At 38.6% G+C, this 15355-nt stretch overlaps 1 pseudogene; it reads left to right on the top strand.

Moving 5' to 3' along the window:
• The first annotated feature begins 5238 nt into the window (after positions 1-5238).
• On the top strand, positions 5239-9511 carry LOC104984258 (annotated as a pseudogene).
• Positions 9512-15355: the final 5844 nt, after the last annotated feature.

Raw genomic sequence — 15355 nt, 5'->3', positions numbered from 1 at the left:
CAAAAGCATCAGTTCTTCGGTGCTCAGCTTTCTTTATAGTCCAAATCTCACATCCATACATGAATACTGGAAAAACCACAGCTTTGACTAGATGGACCTTTGTTGGCAAAGTAATGCCTCTGCTTTTTAATATGCTGGCTAGGTTGGTCATAGCTTTTCTTCTAAGGAGCAAGCATCTTTTAATTTCATGGCTGCAGTCACCATGTGCAGTGACTTTAGAGGCCAAGAAAACAAAGTCTCTCACTGTTTCCACTGTTTCTCCATCTATTTGCCATGCAGTGATGGGACCAGATACCATGATTTTAGCTTTCTGAATGTTGTTTTAAGCCAATTTTTTCACTCTCCTCTTTCACTTTCATCAAAAGGCTCTTTAGTTCTTCTTCACTTTCTGCCATAAGGGTGGTGTTCCTCTGCATATCTGAAGTTATTGATATTTCTCCCGTGAATCCTGATTCCAGCTTGTGCTTCATCCAGCATGGCATTTCACATGATGTATTCTGCATGTAAGTAAAATAAGCAGGGTGACAATATACAGCCTTGACATACTCCTTTTCCTATTTGGAACCAGTCTGTTGTTCCATGCCCAGTTCTAACTGTTGCTTCTTCACCTGCAAACAGATTTCTCAGGATGAGGTCAGGTGGTCTGGTATTCCCATCTCTTTCAGAATTCTCCACAGTTTGTTGTGATCCACACAGTCAAAGGCTTTGCTGGAGTCAATAAAGCAAAAGTAGATGTTTTTCTAAAACTCTATTGCTTTTTCCATGATCCAACGAATGCTGGCAATTTGATCTCTGGTTCCTCTGCCTTTTCTAAATCCAGCTTGGACATCTGGAAGTTCACAGTTCACGTACTGCTGAAGCCTGGCTTGGAGAATTTTGAGCATTACTTTGCTAGCATGTGGGAGGGGTGCAATTCTGCAGTAGTTTGAGCATTCTTTGTCATTGCCTTTCTTTGGGATTGGAATGAAAACTGACCTTTTCCTGTCCTGTGGCCACTGCTGAGTTTTCCAAATTTGCTGACATATTGACAGCAACACTTTCACAGAGTCATCTTTCAGGATTTGAAAGAGCTTAAATAGAATTCTATCACCTCTAGTAGCTTTGTTTGTAGTGATGCTTCCTAAGGCCCACTTGACTTCACACTCCAGGATGTCTGACTCTAGGAGAGTGACCACACCATCATGGTTATCTGGGTCATGAACATTATCTATAACATTATCTGTTACATAACATTATCTGTAGGTAGGTAATAGTTAAATGTTTAACTTAAACTTTTATAGTTAACTTAAATAGTTAAACTTAATAGTGACAGCTTTCCTCCTAAGACTGGAATGAAAGCAAGGATGTGCATTCTCACCATTTCTATTCAACACTATACCGAAGGATCCAGGCAGTGTAATTCAGGAAAGGAGAAAAGGAGGAAGGAAGGAAAGAAGGAAGAAAGGGAGAAGGGAAGGGAAAGAGGGAGAGAGAGAAGGAGGGAAGGAAAGGGAAGAAATTAAAGGCATTAAGATTGGAAAGGAAGAAATAAACTCTTTACTCACAGACAATACATCCTATAAGCAGAAAAGTTTAAGGAATCCACCAAACATTTCAAGAATTAATAAATGAGTCCAACTGGATGCTTGGGGCTAGTGCACTGGGACGACCCAGAGGGATGGTATGGGGAGGGAGGAGGGAGGGTTCAGGATGGGGAATACATGTATACCTGTGGAGGATTCATTTTGATATATGGGAAAACTAATACAATTATGTAAAGTTTAAAAATAAAATAAAATTTAAAATAAATAAATAAATGAGTCCAGCAAGGTCAGAAGATACAAATTTACCATTCAAAATTCAACTGCATTTCTACATACTAGCAACAAACTCACCAAAAATAATTCTTTAATTCCATTCATGGTAACATCAAAAACAATAAAATACTTAAAAATAGATTTAACAAAAGTGTAAGACTTACACACTGAAAAATTTTACTAAGAGAAATCAATAAAGCTCTAAATAAATGAAGACACAGCCTGTTTTCATGGATCTGAAGACTTAATATTGCTGATGCCAACTCTCTCCAAGATAATCTACAGATTCGATATAATCCTTATCAAAATCCTAAAAGAATAGTTGCAGAATTGCCAAAATTCATGTTGATACTGATTCTAAAATGCTTGCAGAAATGTAGAAAACAATTTTAAAAAAGAAAAAAAAAGTTGAAAGACTTACACTTCCGGCTATCAAATTTTACTGTAAAATAACAGTAATCAGAACAGTTTGATACTGCAAGGACAGATATACAGATCCATGATTTCTGACAAAGTATAAAGTCAATTCATACCTTGAGAAGATGGTCTTTCCAACAAAGACTACTGCAACAACTGGACATTCACATGCAAAAGACGAATTTAGACCCTCATCTCACACTATGCACAAAAATTAATGCAAAATGGATCATAAACCAAAAGTAAAAGCTAAAACTTCTAGAAGAAAACAGAGAAGGAAACCCTAAGCATGAATTATGCAGTCTTAGATAACAACACCAACAACATAATCCACAAAAAGAAAATTACTGAATTAAACTTCATCAAAATTTAAAGTCTTTGTGCTTCAAAATTCACCACTAAGAAAATGAAAAAACAAACCAGACAGGAGAAAATATTTGCAAATCATGTATCTAATAAAGGGCCTGTATCTAAAATGTATAAAGAACTCTTACAACTCAAAAACAAGATAAATAATCCCTTCAAAATTGAGCAAAAGATTTTAATAGATATTTCACCAATAAGATATGTAAATGGTTAATAAGCACAGGAAAAATATCACTAATCATTAAGGAAATGCAAATCAAAACCACAATGTCAGTACCAGTACATGACAAGCTTTGAAAAGCTATACTAAGTGAAAGAAGCCAGACACAAAAGACCATGTATTACATGATTCCACTTATGTGATACTTTCAGAAAAGGCAAATTTAGAGAGAAAGTGACAGACTTAGAAGTATATTAGCGGTTGCCGCAGCTTGGGGTGGGACTAGGGAGTGACTGTAAACTGGCACGAGGGATCCTAGGTGGGCATGAAAAAGGTCTAAAACAGGATCCTGAGTGATGGTTGCACAACTTTGTAAATTTACTAAAAATCACTGAATGATACACTTAAAATGAACTAAGTATATGGTATGTAAAGCATAGCTCAATAAAGTTGTCCTGTTTTGTTTAAAGAAAAAAAAAAAGAGGACTTCCCTGGTGGTTCGGTGGTTAAGAATCTGCCTGCCAATGCAGGGGACACAGATTTGATCCAGGAGGATCCCACATGCCATGGAACAGCTAAGCCTGTGCGCCAGGACCACTGTGCCTGCGCTCCAGAATCTGTACTCCACCACCACAAGAGAAGCTACCGCAGTGAGAAGCCCATGAACCACAACTATAGAGTGGGCCCCACTCACTGCAACTAGAGAAAGCCCACGTGCAGCAACGAAGACCCAGTGCAGCCAAAAATAAATTAATAAAATATAAAAATAATAACTATAAAAATTAAAATAAATGTAAAAAAAATGTTTTTAAGAGTTTGGATATGATTGGAACTACTCTGTGTAGATAAGAGGAAGAAACTGCTTACAGTGAGAAAAAGAATGTTGATGATGGGAAAAAGAGAAGAGTTGGGATGAAGTCACTAAGAAAGCTTTGGACCCTGAGGCCCCTTACCACCATCTCTGTATCTTTAGCAAAGTTTCTGAAAATCAATAATAGGCTGATATGCGCAGAGGAGTGCAGTTTTCTGGTGTCACAGGACAAATATGGAACACCTAAGGATGAGGCAGGAGTGCAGGTACAGAAAGAAGCATGGGAAAGCCAGAAAACAAGAACCAAGCAGACCTCCTTGGGAGGTGCAAGCTGCCATTAAGTGAAAGTCACTCAGTCGTGTCTGACTCTTTGCGACCCCATGGACTAATCCATGGAATTCTCAAGGCCAGAATACTGAAGTGGGTAGCTGTTCCCTTCTCCAGAGGATCTTCCCAACCCAGGGATCAAACCCAGGTCTTCAGCATTGCAGGCAGATTCTCTACCAGCTGAGCCACCAGGAAAGCCCAGAGTTGGCATTAAGGTGAGAGCTAAACTTAAAGTTAAGAGACGGGATCCACAGCTGGCATCAGGTTACCCTGGTTTTCTTTTTGTACTTCACCAGCTACATTTAAATTTTAGCAGGTAGTCGAGCTGACTATACAGCTATATATTTAAATGATTATAGTGATGCTGCTGCTGCTGCTGCTGCTAAGTCGCTTCAGTCGTGTCCGACTCTGTGCAACCCCATAGACAGCAGCCCACTAGGCTCCCTCGTCCCTGGGATTCTCCAGGCAAGAGCACTGGAGTGGGTTGCCATTTCCTTCTCCAATGCATGAAAGTGAAAAGTGAAAGTGAAGTCGCTCAGTCGTGTCCGACTCTTAGCAACCACATGGACTGCAGCCCACCAGGCTCCTCCATCCATGGGATTTTCCAGGCTCACAGAGTACTGGAGTGGGGTGCCATTGCCAACTTCAAATGACTAATTTCAAAGAATATCAGTTGTTTTGGGGACCAGCTCTCTGATCCTCCTTCTTTTGGTTATAAACTCCTTTTTGATAAGGAACTCATTCTTTGAGGTTGAGTGTTGCTGACACCATCATATCTCTCCCCCAAGCCACAGAGGACATACTACCCAGGGACTGGTCAGAGTCCCCTGCATCCCTAAATTAATAATTGGTTCAAGGAAGGATTATAGTAATGTGATCCAAGCCAGACCAATAACTGAGTTCCTAAACCTTTTCTGCCACAACTAAACTTGCAGGATTCTAGCCTGGGACTGTCAATTCCCACTGTAACCCTTTTATTACAACTCTGTGGAAAATCTAGCCAAGACAAGAAGATAAGAAGCTTATATTAACATCACTGGACTGAATTAACCACTGGACCAAATGTACTCAGTTACATTAGTCAGCAACTTTTTGTATGTGCAAATTGATTTGAGGTTCTGTCACTTGAAACCAAGAAGTCTCTTCTATAAAAGGCCACTGAAAAAGTAGGGGGACATCTCGAGTGGTTGACAAAGGGGTCCAAAAGATGCAACCCAGAAAGGAAAGGGAAGTAACTCTGAGTTAGGAAGACTCAGGAGAAAAGCAGGTAGATAAATTTCCTCTTCTTTCAGAATCCCATCTGCAGATCTGAGGAACTGTTCTGCTGTCCAATGATAACCTGTATGGCCTAGCAAGCACACATGCCGAACAATCTCTTCCCAGCTCTTTGTGAAGCAGTGGCCAACGAGATAAGGTATTACCTTACATTGTTTCCCATCTATCTCTGCTTCACTTCCCTTTTCTCTTGTAATGCTCTAGGATTATGCCTCCCAGAAAAAGTCTTAACTCTTTATCTTTGTCTCAGTATCTGTTTTCTAGGGAACACAAACCAAAAGATCTACAAAAACCTACAGTAACCATAAGGCTTAATACCAAGTGAAAACACTTTGAGATTATAAACAAACTGAGGATGTTGTTGTTCAGTCGCTAAGTTGTGTCCAACTCTTTGCAACCCCATAGACTGCAGCATATCAGGTTCCCCTGTTCTTCACCATCTCCCAGAGTTTGTTCAGATTCATTCCATTGAGTTGGTGATGTTATCTAACCATCTTATCCTCTACTGCCTCCTTTCCCTATTGCCTTCAACATCAGGGTCTTTTCCAATGAGTCAGCTCTTAGCATCAGGTGGACAAAGTATTGGAGCTTCAGCTTCAGCATCAGTCCTTCCAATGAATATTCAGGACTGATTCCCTTTACAATTGACTAGTTTGATCTCCTTGAAGTACAGGGGACTCTCAAGAGTCTTCTCTAGCACCACAATTCAAAAGCATCAGTTCTTCAGTGCTCAGCTTTCTTTATGGTCCAACTCTCACATCTGTACATGACAACTGGAAAAACCATAGCTTTGACTATATGGATCTTTGTCGGCAAAATGATGACACTCAGTACTAACACAATGTTGAATAGAAATGATATTAAAAATCTATACAGTAATGCAAGGTAATAATCTGCAGATCAACACAAAAAAATAAACCAGCTACAAGTTTCAAAAAGATACAACAAAATCCTTGATTTTCATATGATACAGCTATGTACATAGAATAAACAAGGCCACAGGGCAATAAGTAGGTTGACTGCAGCCTAATCTTCCCGTTCAGCTTTAGTCCGTCCTGTAACAGAGGTTTATCAAGTACAAAGTTGGAATATTAAGCCTCCTGAAAAAGACTGACCCTGTGTTTTCCTGAGATAATATAACAGTTCTGGTTGAATCAGTCCCACGATGCTATTGTATAACAGCCTGAGGACCATCCAGAGTTGAAGAGCCTGTGCCCATTTTAAAGAATCAAGGATTATTATTAAATTTCGATTAAAAATTTTTTTTCCTGGGTAAAGAGTATAATTATTTTAATCAATTAATTATTATTTTATTATTTTCTTCAAGATATGCTTTCATTTTTTTACTTGTAAAGAAAAAGTATAAATAAGAAGCAAAACAAAAGATATAGACTAAAAGTAAAAAACTGGAGCAGACATTATCAGTGTAAAATAGCAACCAATGTCTATAACTAAGTAAAACTACAAATTGTCAGTACATTTTGCCCCTTAAAACCAATTCTTTGTGCAAAATTAATTTGATATAACAAATCTGGAGGGCAAGGCTACCCGTCACTGTACCTAGGTCTATATTTTTTCTTTTTTTTAAATTTTAATTGGAGGCTAATTACTTTACAGTATTGTGGTGGTTTCTGCCCTACATTCACATGAATCAGCCATGGGTGGACATGTGTTCCCTGTCCCCTCCCTCCCCATCCCATCCCTCAGGATCATCCCAGTGCACCAGCCCTGAGCACCCTGTCTCATAAAAGAAAAATAAAAAGGAATACACATTTTTAGATTTAACAAGAGTTTAGCAAGATATATTATTATTTATTAGTCACTAAGTCATGTCTGACTCTTTTGTGACCCCATGGACTATAGCCCCCCAGGCTCCTCTGTCCATGGGATTTTCTAGGCAAGAATATTGGAGTGGGTTGCCATTTCTTTCTCCAGGGTATCTTCTCTACCCAGGGATTGAACCCATGTCTGTCTTCTGCACTGGTAGGCGGATTCTTTACCACTGAGTCACCTGGGAAGCCCAGCAAGATGTATCACTGATATATACCTAAAAATAAATCTAACAAAAGATATGCAAAACCTTGCAGAGAAAACTATAAAATTTCATTGTGTGATGAAAAGTGAAAGTCAAGTCACTCAGTCATGTCCGACTCTTTGCAACCCCATGGACGGTAGCCTACCAGGCTCTGCAGTCCATGGGATTTTCCAGGCAAGAATACTGGAGTGGGCTGCTATTTCCTTCTCCAGGGGATCTTCCCAACCCAGGGATAGAACCCTGGTCTCCTGCATTGCAGGCAGACACTTTACCATCTGAGTCACTAGGGAAGCCCTCATCGTGTGATATAAAGACCTAAATAAATGGAGACATACACCACAATCATGAATTGGAAACTCAATAATATAAGAATATCATTTCTCCCCCAAATTGATGCATAGATTCAAAGCAATCCCAATCAAATTCTAAAAGGACTGGGCAGTTTCTCATTTGGGGGGGGTGTTTTATTTTGTTTTTTGGAGGACCTGAGGACCATTCAGAGTTGAAAAGCCTGTGCCCATTTCAAAGAATCAAGGATTATTATTAAATTTTGGTAAAAAATTTTTAAAAAAGAAAATACAAAGTGGGTTGCCATTTTGTAGATGGTATACAGTATAGCTGCTTTACAATGTATCTTAATTTCTGTTGTATAGCAAAGTGAATCAGCCACATATACACATATAACCCTTCTTCCCTGGATTTCCTTCCCATTTAGGTCACCAAACTTTTGGGAGCTTTTGTTTGTTTTTGGTAGATTCTAAAATATGCACAGAAATTCAAAAAGCTAAGATCAGCTAGGACACTTTTTTTTTAAGGTGGAAAGAGTTATCCTACCAAATTCCAAAGCTTATTATAATGAAAACTGTTTATAATTAATGAAAAGATGTATAACCAGATCAATGGAACAAAACAGAACCCATAAAAAAGACCCACAAATAAGGACACAAACATATTTATAGAGATGGCAGGACAGATCAATAGCGAAAGGAGAATCCATTCTGAAAAAAATAAAATTTCACTCCATACACATATCAAGTCCAGGTGGAATATAAACCTAAATATAAAGGCGGTAATTACAAAGTTTATGATAAATATATGATATATAAATGACCTCAGGGTAATAAAATATTTCTTAAATAAGACCCCAAAAGTACTATAATTTTTTTTTAGAAAACTGCTATACTGCATTAAGCTTAGTTTTCAAAAGATTCCAGAAAAAGGATTAAAAACAAACCATAGTGTATGAAGATATTTGCAAAATATAAAATCAATAAATAACTAATCTACAGAATATATGTAAGGTACTCACAAATCAATAAGAAAAAGAATCCAAAGGGAAGAAACAAAGAAAGAAAATGGCAAACTATTTAATTAGGTAATTTACAAAAGAGTAAATTCAAATGGTCAATAAACATACAAAAACAGGGCTCAATCTCATTAGTAATCAAATAAATATGCGTTAAAACTTTTATAATAAGATAGCACCATGCATCCATCAGACTAGCAAAAATGAGAAAGTTAGCAAAACCAAGTGATGGTAACTATGTAAAGCAACACTGTGGGAGTGTAAATCTGTACATCTATCTTAGAAAAGTTTGGCACTGCCTAACAAATTTGACAATAAATAAAATTGCTACAACAAGCAATCAAGACCCAGCAACTCCACACCTGAGTATACCCTAGAAAAACTCATGAACACATGTACCAGAGTATATGTGTAGGAATGCTCATAGCAGCATTGTTTCTAATAGTCAAAAATTGGAAACAGTCCTTTTTGTCCCTTTCCGGCCTTCAAGATATCGAAGCGAGGACATAGTGGTCCTCTGGTGCGAAATACCGGATTTCCTTGGGTCTTCCGGTTGGAGCCGTGATCAACTGTGCTGACAACACAGGAGCCAAAAATCTGTATATCATCTCTGTGAAGGGGATCAAGGTTCAATTGAATAGACTTTCTGCTGCTGGTGTGGGTGACATGGTGATGGCCACAGTCAAAAAAGGCAAACCAGAGCTCAGAAAGAAGGAACATCTAACAGTGGTAATTCGACAACGGAAGTCATACCGGAGAAAAGATGGTGTGTTTCTTTATTTTGAAGATAATGCAGGGGTCACAGTAAACAATAAAGGCGAGATGAAAGGTTCTGCCATCACAGGACCAACTGCAAAGGAATGTGCAGACTTGTGGCCCGGGATTGCATCCAATGCCAGCAGCACTGCATGATTCTTTGGTGTATTTGTAAAAAAATAAAAATTATTTGCTCCCCCAAAAGAAAAATTGGAAACAATCCATATGTCCATCTATTGTAGAATGGAAAATTGTGGTTATGTTTATACAATGAAAATGAATGAACTTCAACTGCTTGTAACATCATGGCTGAATCTCACAGTTACAATTTTGAGCAAAAGAAGATAGAACAGCATACAAACATACAATATGATTCTATTTAAATGAATTCAAAAATTTTCTAAATTAAATTACTTATGGATGCATTCATAGGTAGTAAAAATACAGAAAAGCAAGGAAATGGTTATCTCAAATGTCAGGACAGCAGCTTGGAGTACTCTGAACCAAAGGGTAAGATTTAAAAGAGAAAAGGCAGCATATATCAAAAACAACAGAACTGTTACAGAGATGGAAATGAGCAGAGCATTGTGGGGGTCAAGTGAAAACACCAGATTGACTAGTCCAAAATGTAAACTCAAGAATAAGCACAAGAGAAAGACCAGATTATAGATGACTTTTAAAATGCAAGCAGGGGGCTGGATTTAACCCCATAAGAAGTCACTATGTATACATTTTTGAACATAAGTATGCCATGATAAGGAGAAGGCAATGGCACCCCACTCCAGTACTCTTGCCTGGAAAATCCCATGGACGGAGGAGCCTTGGTAGGCTGCAGTCCATGGGGTTGCAAAGAGTCGGATACGACTGAGCAACTTCACTTTCACTTTTCACTTTCATGCATAGGAGAAGGAAATGGCAACCCACTCCAGTGCTCTTGCCTGGAGAATCCCAGGGACGGGGGAGCCTGGTGGGCTGCCGTCTATGGGGTCGCACTGAAGCGGACACGACTGAAGCGACTTAGCAGCAACAGCAGCATGCCATGATAAAAGCTGTGTTTTAGGGAGAATTCATTTGAAACACATTTGAATTAGAGGAGGGAGGGACTAGATAAGCTACAAACTTATTGTGGTTATCTGTAAGTGAGGTTATGAAAAACGATTCAGGTGGCAGGGTGGTATTCCTTCATACACTTTTTAGATGTCCAGTTTACTCAAGATTATGTGCTAAGCACTGGAGATAAAAAGACCTAGTGTGTGTGTGCTCAGTTGTGTCCGACTCTTTGCAAACCCCTGGACTGTGGCTTGCCAGGTTCCTCTGTCCATGGAATTATAAAGATTAGATGGTAAAAAAAAAAAAAGATTAGATGGTGAAGTAAGAAAGGAGTTCCTCACTTATACTTTTGAAGATCCATCAATGTGGGTGAGTTGAGGATAAGGAGGGATTATTGATGTGTAGTTGCTAAGTTGTGTCCAACGCTTTTGCAACCCCATGGACTGTACAGGAGTACAGACACCATGGAGCCACCAGGCTCCTCTATCCATGGGATTTTCCAGGCAAAAATACTGGAATAGGTTGCCAATTCCTACTCCAGGGGATCTTCCCAACCCTGGGATCAAACTGGCGTCTCCTGCACTGCCAGGCAGATTCTTTATCACTGTGCCACCTGGGAATCCCAAAAAGACCGAGACCAGTCCTCAAAGAGCTCTGAAAGCAGTATAAAAGAGGGGGAACGGAAAAAGGAGAACAAGCATGAGAAATTTTAAAAATAAAATAAAAAACTGTAGCACATGAAATCAGTGATGAACAAAAGAAAAAAGTCAACCATTCCTAATTCTCAAGAGGTCTACAATTCAAGTACACATAAGGTAGCATGGTAGGCACTGCCATATGGCTACAAGATTGACGAGGAGAGCAAGTAGGAAGTAGTCGTGACTATACCACACACATGTGAGAAAGGTGACTATAAAAGAAAAAGGAATGACTGGTTGGCAGCTAGAAATGCCAGAAGACTCGACAGTTCTTTGTTTTATGATGAGAAAGGCATGATAAGCCTTACGGCTTAAGGGAAACATTCATGAAAAAGAAGAGACTGAAGATGCTACAAAGGAAAGGGAAAATTGTGAGATCAAGGTTGGGAGTAGGTGGCAAGATACATGGTCCAAAATACAATAAAACAGGTAAGTTTTAGGGACAAGACATCTTTCGGGTTCAAGAGAAGGACGGCTGAATGACATACTGGGACAGTCATATGTCAAGGTTAAAATGAAGGACTCATGTGGTATGGAGGCTTCCCATATGCTAATGGTAAATAATCTGCCTGCCAATGTAGGAAATATAAAAGACACAGGTTCAATTCCTAGGTCAGGAAGTTCCCCTGAAGGAGGGCATGGCAACCCACTCCAGTATTCTTGCCTAGAGAATTCCATGGACAGAGGAGCCTAGCGGGCTACAGTCCATGGGGTCACAAAGAGTTAGACACAACTGAAGCGACTGAGCACAGCACAGCACCATGTGATATGGTCCCAAAGTTTTCAGTAAAAGATGGAGTAGGTAAACAGAGATAGTAAATGAGAGAAATTATTTGGAATAAACCTCATTTCAAATGAGAAGACATTAATTAATACAAGATCAACTCTGGACTACTCTAGTCTCCTCCTAACACTACTCTGCAGCTCAGGAGCAAGAAATAGGTTAGATATTCAGCATTAACAGTTAGGGAGATGAGCACAACAGAAGGTCAGGGAGGTGGTATATGTGTCTAAAGTGATGACACAGGCAGCACTGAAACAGTTGATACTATGTGGAAATGATTTACTTTGATCAGGAATGAGAAAATGAATTGAACAAAGTAAATTAAAAGACTGGGCCTATCCAGCCAGGGTTATGAACAGATTCAAGACTAAAAACAACTGAGGTTATAAATAAGCCTATATCCAGAAAATCCCACTCATGTAAGATTTTCCTCAGAAATAAAGATCTGATGAAGTCTTTCATTAAATTCTGATTCTTGGGCAGCAAAATGATACCAAATTAACAAAGATTAAGAAAGCGAGGGTAACTCTGGGGATACTAATAGCAGCACTGTTAGAAAATCTAGAACTACCACAGAAAATATCTTGCAGAAAGAAAATACAAATAGTAAGGGTTTAACATCTGAAATCAGAGGACTCGGATTTGAGCCTCAAATAAGACAAATAATCTCATTCTCTTAGTAGGCCTCAGTTCTGCATCTAGATTATAGGAACGGTAAGTAAGGAATAATAGCAGCAGCTAACATTTTTTGAATGCTATGTTTCAGACACAGGTTTGTGTTTTACATGTATTATCTCAATTAATCCTCAAATTAACCCTATAGAGGTTTCTAGCTCCACTTTACTGATAAGCAAACCAAGACAAAGAGGTTAGTTAGATCAACTGCCCAGAATTACACAGCTATCATTTGTATAAGCAGAATTGCAACCTGAGGGATGTGACCTAGAGCCTACCTTCTGTTCTATGTTCTTCTGCCTTCTGGGTTATGAAGATGAGAATGATGTAAAAAGTGTTTTAAGTACACACAAATGTTCATCATTACAGCTGAATATCAAGTGACAGGACAAAATAATCCAAACAAAATGCTAAATCATTTATCTACAAACAACATTCCATAAATTGCACCCATTATACATTGCTGTTGTTCAGTCACTAAGTCATGTCCGACTCTTTGCAACCCTATCAGCTGTAGCCCGCCGGGCTCCTCTGTCCAGGGGTTCTCCAGGCAAGAGTACTGGAGTTGAGTTGCCATTGCTTTCTCCATGAAATCTTCCTGGACCAGGGATTGAATCCACATCTCTTGTACTCGCAAGTGGATTTTTTTCCAACTGAGCCACCTGGGAAGCTCATTATATTTGAGGGAGTGATTACAAAGGTTAACAAAGCATATGTCTTGTTCTCCAAAAGGGGGGAGAACAGACAAGAGGCAGTACTTGACATGAAGTCTGCTTTTCTATGATGAGCTGAGGTTAGTAGTGCAATCAGTGATACAGAATAAAGAGCTTCAAGAAATCATCAAATCACAGCCTCAAAAAAACAACGGCACTAAAAGCAAAGGGCTAGGAAATAACTGAGCCAGAAAAGAGACCAGTATAATTCTTTTTAAAGGCTTTTAAAAAACCATAAACCTTTGAAAAAGAAAAGTAAGTTTTCAGATAGCAACAGGCTTTTCACAGTGCAACAAAGTTCATACAGGTACATCATAAAAAGGAATATTACTTCCAAGAAATGGTCCTAAGCCATTTTATAAATCCCATAATAATTTTTAAAAAGTGATACTTACTGAGCACTCATTATCAAAAAAGCACTTATAAGCACGTCACAGGTATGAATTTATTCAACTCTTGACAACCATCCTATACAGTGAGTCCATATACCATTAATTTCATTTTATAGATAGGGAAAATGAAGTAAAACTGTGGGGAAATAACTTGCCCAAGTTCACTCTATGAGGGGCAGTGCTAGGATGTCAAACCAGGCAGTTTGTTTTCAAACTGTACTATACTTCCCATGGTAGGAAACTAAGAAGCAGAACAGGAATTTATTCAGCCGTATTTTCCTAGGAGGAAAGTATCTTTCATTCACAATGACCAGATAAGCTGTTTTGTCCTCGGTCTTCCCTCCAAATTAAGTCCGAGCATTCCTCCTGAACTATCTCACCTACTCCTCTGCTTTAACTACAGTCTACTTGCTGATCACTCCCAAATCTAGACCTCCAACTCAATCTCTCTTCGGCAGCTTAAACCTGTACCAACAGCCCCATAGACATTTCTCTTTGAGTGCTCCACAGCACTTGGAAACTAACAAGTCCAAAACTGAATTAACATCTCCAGTACACCACACTTCCCACTCTCAGGCCCCTTCCTCCTCCTGCGCTCCCTTACCTCAACAATTGCCTCTAACCCATTTGCTCAAATCAGAAACTTGGATGTCCTCCCAGACTCTTCAGTCTTCCTCGCCTTCCACATTCAGTCACTGCACCCCTATGTCTAAATATCTCTCCAATCAATTCATATATCTTCACTTCTATTGCCTCATGTACTTTTATAACTTTACAAGGCAATGTTAATTTGAATTTTTTGTTGTTTTGCAAAACTGGTTATCTTTTTTTCTTGTATTTTGTCATGTCTATCTGAGGACAAATTCCATGACTGGAGAACAAACATTGTATACATTTCATACCTAACTCCCTAATGTGCACTTTCTTGATCAGCACAGTGTTCTCAGAGATAAGCTTTTGGCCCTATTTAAGAGAAATTAATACTTAGCATGCATGTCAAGTAATACATCTATTTTTAAATGGCACCACCTTCAGAAACAAGATCAAATTATTTTACAAAAAAAGAACAAAAGTAATAATTTCCTATTAAGTAATAAATTCCTATTAAGTCTATCACAGCTCCCTAGATTATATTACTTAAGAGTTCAGTGATAGCTAGCAGGAGCCATACACCATACTAAAACCTTTACACCAATTATGCCACAATGTTTACAACAAGTCTACGAGCTGGGTACACTTTTTTAATTTGTTTTTACCCATTATCCAGACCAGCTTAGAACTAAAGCTTAAGAGAACTTAATCAATTTGGCCAAGGCGTCAACTTAGAAAGTAACAATCAGGATTTCAGCCCATGTCATAGACTGAGCCTCTATGCTCTTAAGCATTTGCTAGTTTGCCTCCTGAGGAAATGAAATATGTTTTAAAGTTCGAAAGAAAAAACAAATAAGCACAAAGCTTAAAGAGATGTTAGTTTTAAATGAAAAACATAACCAAAATAGAGTAACACTATGGAAGTTCAGATAGTTAAGAAAAGACTTGCTTGGCAGGCAAAAAAATCTTTCAGAAATAACAGTAAACTAAAAAGATCCAGAGTCAAGGAAATAGAATTGTCGAAAAAGTAATATTTTCGAATGTTTCTTTTCTTGTGAATTCATGATTAACAGAATGTCTAGTGTCGTATACATTCGTATATTTCACAAAGTCTACAAATATTAGAATCCTCCACCGTAATTCAGTTTTTAGTTTTAGAGGGGAGAAAGGCGGCAACATTCTCACCACAAGTAGGTAAAAGAA

Source organism: Bison bison, unplaced genomic scaffold, assembly GCF_000754665.1.
Source record: "Bison bison bison isolate TAMUID 2011002044 unplaced genomic scaffold, Bison_UMD1.0 scf7180017863957, whole genome shotgun sequence".
In the NCBI taxonomy this organism is placed as follows: domain Eukaryota; kingdom Metazoa; phylum Chordata; class Mammalia; order Artiodactyla; family Bovidae; genus Bison; species Bison bison.
The sequence above is the reverse complement of the archived record's forward strand: the minus strand, read 5'-3'. Positions and strand labels throughout refer to the sequence as shown.